Source organism: Montipora capricornis, chromosome 6, assembly GCF_036669925.1.
Source record: "Montipora capricornis isolate CH-2021 chromosome 6, ASM3666992v2, whole genome shotgun sequence".
NCBI lineage: Eukaryota > Metazoa > Cnidaria > Anthozoa > Scleractinia > Acroporidae > Montipora > Montipora capricornis.
Genome location: NC_090888.1, coordinates 21,368,143 through 21,373,328, shown reverse-complemented (window position 1 = coordinate 21,373,328; position 5,186 = coordinate 21,368,143).

Genomic DNA, 5,186 nt, shown 5'->3' with positions numbered 1-5,186 from the left:
AATATTTACATATCATCCACTTTCCTTTGTCCTCACTGCCACACTATCAAGCTGAATTTTAATACATCGAAAAAGGCCTATTAAGAGGCGACGCATGACTTCTCACAGTTCTCAGTAAAAAGGAGGCTTAACTAATTGTTGACAGTTTTGAAAGAGAAAAAGTGTGAATTTGGAGACCTGGCGTTTATGTTTAGGACAGCACCTAATGGGGTAAATACAGTATCAATTAGCCAATATCAAAAATATCATATTACTCTTTGTTTGTCCCTCCAAATTTTGCATAAGCATTTTTTCCAGTTTCTCTTGGGACCATTATAATTCCCAAGTGGAAATAAAAACAATTCCTATGCAAACTTTTGGAGGGTAGTAGCCAAAACGAATGAAGGAAAAATACCGAACATTCGGATATAACATTACAGCAGAATAACGACAAAAATTGAAACTAAAAAACTTTCGGAAAAAAGACTCCCGGCCCGGCGTTTTGGCTAGTACCCTACTGGAGGGACAAACAAAAAATATTATGGTATTTTTGATATTGGCTAATTGTTTCATTTTCTCAGCAACATTTTATCAATCTTGCCGAAGCACTCATCCCACCATTTAGGTAAATTATTGCCTTAGATAATACGATGCCACCCTCACATGCTTTGTGTTTCCACCACAGGAAAATAACAGTTTCTTCACGGAACGCAAATTTTCCGACTTAAATTTTTGCTTGGTAACATATTTATTGATGACATCATTATGTCAGTGAAAAGCTAAAAACAGGGACGACGGAGCATATTTTGTATTGTGGGGGGGGGGGGGGGGGGGGAGGGGGGCGAACAAGCAAGAGCCGCTAACTTGTAGGGGGTTCCCTGAAGGAAATTCTCCGCCAGAAAATTTTGAAATCTTGAAGCTCGGAAATGCAACTTTTTCCTTCTGTTAGTTTTCTATTTTTATGCTTTATGAGTTTTTTGTCCTCTATTTTTTCATGGGCAGTCCCCCAAGCTCCGCCGCCCCTGAGAAAAAGGAGCACTTCGGTCTACCATTGGGTATCCTGTGGTTGTTGTGTTGACAAACGTTCGTCATGTTTATTTCCGAACATTGTTAAAGCTCCCACTTCTCACTAAAAAACAGGTATGGATTAAAATGGTATCAGTTTACTTTCTGCACTTTATTTAAAGCGGTCTCATCTATTTTCATATCAAATCAAAGACGGATATCGGCTGCTGTGTTTTGACCCAAAGGTCACAAGAATGCATTTTAACGACATTTTAAGCGCTCGAGGCGTCACGCAAAAGTAATTGCCCAGAGATTTCTCTCTATCAGACGAAAGACCTTTGTTTCAACATTCGATGGCCGAAGTTTCAAAGGGTTTAAAGGTAGAGCACATTCTCTGTAAGATATTTCGTAAGACCCAGTTTTAGTGACAAAAAATATAGGCGCCAAGAATAAAATTATTTGGAAACTATAGAATGTCTTAAATGCACTCAAACTTAGCCAAACGACAATTAAGAGATTGCTCAGTTAGGATTAGGAGGAATATTTTATGAGGAATGCTTCAGTTGACCTCACAAGACCGTCAAAATGAAGAGACAAATCGCTTGTCCGAGCGGCATTTTCGGAGGTGTTCGGTAATTTGCATTTTTCTCCGAAATAAATCCATAACAACCCAAACTAAGTATAGCATGCTTCTTGGTACACATTACTCTTTCAAACTTGGAAGAATAAGCGAAATCGATTTTTCAAGGTTTGCCACGGATTTCGAACGTTGTTTGAATTTTTACGGACATTCACTCTTAAACATTTGTAGTCTATTGTCTTTTAAGTTATCATAAATTTCTAGTGTATTGTGTTGTTATTATTTTTATTTTATTTTTTGTGGTTAATGGCAAATAAATGAATGAATGATTGAATGAATGATTGAATGAATGAATGAATGAATGAATGAATGAATGAATGAATGAATGAATGAATGAATGAATGTAAATAGATTAATCGTGAAGACTTCCCACTCTTAAGCCCTCAAGAAATCATTAAATATTAAGGTACGCAGATCAAGAACCAAACTGGGTCATAAAACGTTCACACATAGTGTAAGCTATTTTCCCGTGTTTTAAATCTATTTTGAAATAATCGACTTACTTTTATTAGACTTTCATTATTTTTGATAGGTATCAGGTGCACATCAGCTGTAGAGTTGCTCACTTTTATCAACCGGCCTTACCAAATAAATGTGATTGACCACAGGATAAGGCAAAACTCTGGCAATGGCCTTGTGGCAGTCATGGGGTCACCTGTTTGGATCAGAGTTGGGGGAATCTGGTTTTCCTTAGAATATTTATTAACTCCACACGGCGGTTTTTGGTTAAGAAATCTTCACATAATACAATTTTAAGAAACAACACAACTGTTTTTAAAAACATCTTTCAACAGGTAAAAGAAGATGAAAGAAGCTATTCATATTAATAATGGTAATTGAACTGAGTGGAGTGCAATTTGATCTGAAATCATATGTGTGATTTCAAAATCGAACGAGCGCATAGCGCAAGTTCGATTTGAAACTACAAGTATGATTTCAGACCATAATTGCACGACACGAAGTTCAATTACCACTTTATTGCATCCATTTAGAAATCACTCAATAATTTAATCGCTAAAATACAGGATTTTAGTCAGTAACAATATGTTATTGATCGAGTTGGGAACGAAACATGCAAAATTAACCACACAATGGTATATTTTGTCTTTCATTTTCTTGCAATTTGATTGGTTGCCTTAAACAAGCCTCACGGAATATTCTGTTCTACAGAAGCTGCGCACTCTCAATTCTAGCTGAATTCTAGCTTCTAGGAGAGTCGCCTACCTAAGTCATGGAAACGAGCTGATATTACACCCCTCCCCAAGCAGTCACCAGTGCTTGATGTTAACAAGCATCTGCGGCCTATATCACTAACGCCAATACTGTCAAAAGTGGCCGAAGACTATGTGGTTGAGAATACATCAAGCCAGCCGTCCTAGTCAAAGTTGATTGGAATCAATTTGGAACGGTTCCCAATTCTTTTACTACGCATGCTCTCATTAGTATGCTGCACACATGGTATCAGAAGACCGACGGCAACGGCTCTACAGTCCGTGTAGTCCTATTTGACTTCAAGAAGGCTTTCGATCTGATTGATCACCGCATTCTATTGGAGAAGCTTAAGAACTTTGACATGCCTGAGTGGTTTCGTCTCTGGATTGAAGATTTTCTCACTGATCGGCACCAAAGCGTCAAGCGCTATAAAGACTGCTTCTCAGAGTGGGGTAGAGTCCCTGCCGGCGTACCACAAGGGACTAAGCTTGCTCCCTGGCTCTTTGTGGTGATGATTAATGACCTCCAAGTCGAAGGCGTTGATCTATGGAAATATGTCCACGACACCACCATAAGTGAAACAACACACAAGAGTGATTTTAGCCAAAACCAAACAGCTGTAGATAATTTAGTTCGGGCAGCTCAGGAAAATCGGTTCCAGCTGAACGAAGCAAAATGTAAAGAGTTGCAGATTTGTTTTGCTAGATCTAAGCGTTCATTTCCACCTGTCGTCATCAATAATAAGAACATCGAAGTTGTTAAGAGTGCCAAACTTTTGGGTCTCTTCATCTCTGACGATTTGAAATGGAACGCGCATGTTGCTGAGATAGTTAAGAAGGTAGCTTCCAGACTGTACTTGCTGAGGCAGTTAAAACGAGCGGGCCTCGACCCTAATGAACTTGTATGTTTCTACACCACATGCAATCGGCCGGTCGCTGAATACGCTTGCGAGACCTTTCATAATAGCCTTCCCATATACCTATCAGATGAACTGGAAAGGCTTCAAAAACGCGCTTTTCGTATCATCTATCCCACCTTGAGCTATTCCGAAGCGCGCGTCGCCCTGGGGCTGCCGCTATTAAGCCTTCGGAGAGAGGAACTCACCACGCGCCTCTTCGATAAGATCCTTCAAGACCCCAACCACAGGTTTCATCACTTACTCCCGCCAAAGAATGAATGCCAAGTAACTCTCAGGAAAAAGAGGACTTTCAACGTTCCTCTTTGTAAGACAAATCGCTTTAAGCGGAGCTTTTTACTGGCAAATTCTTCCCGTTCTTAGCGTTTAGTTCTCGGTGTAAAACTTTGCTTTTAATGTATTTTTAGATTTAGTTTTTAGATATATTTTACAATCTTTGTTCACTTGTAAATAGCCACAATTCAGGCCTTGGCTGCAATGGTTTTATTTAATAAAGCTATCTATCTATCTATCTATCTATCTATCTATCTATCTATCTATCTATCTATCTATCTATCTATCTATCTATCTATCTATCTATCTATCTTCTTTTTGGTCTAAAAGTTAAAAGTTAATTAGCATTTTGCGCACACTATATATTCAACTCTGTACTTTGTAATTCAAACTGAAGATGACAGAAAATTCTTTTGAAACATGTTTTTAAAGAACGCTGTGTTGTTTCCTAAAATTGTAACAGGTCTTATCCAGACATCTTCACATAAACAAGCACCATTATCAAATAAACGTTGATTGAAATTGAACATAAACGGTTGTTCGTTGTTGCCCTTCCTTTCGTTGCATCCGATGCCTACCTAATAAGGATAATATGAAGACACTGGAAAGCACCTCATCTGTCGTCCATATTATCTTACGCGGGGCAGAATCAGTGAAAACTATTACTAATTTGATATGCAGGCAGTTCAAAACAATTTACATAATAACAGAAAACGCCTTGAAAATCATTCTGATTTGTGCCCGAAATATCGAATTTTGAGCCAGGCAATATTTTCTATCAGATAGTTCTATCTTTGAATTTCAAAGTAAAAAAAATCGCTGTAAATATTTAAAAATTACTCGCCTTCAATTGCTATGTTGAACAACACCTCGATGCTGTTCGTGAGTTAAAATTCAGTCCTAACAAAAGGCACTATCTCGAGGCTCTGGGGGATACACTCATACAAATCCTTATATTTATTCGGCAGAGCCTTGAGATGATACCTTCTGTTTAAGCCTGAATTTTAATATATCGAAATTGGCCTATAAGCCATTATCAAAAATACCTCAATACTCTTTTTTTTGTCCCTCCAAAATTTGCATAAGTAATGTTTTTATTTTCTCTTGGGACTTACAATGGTCCAAGAGAAATTGGAAACAACGCTAATGCAGATTTTAGAG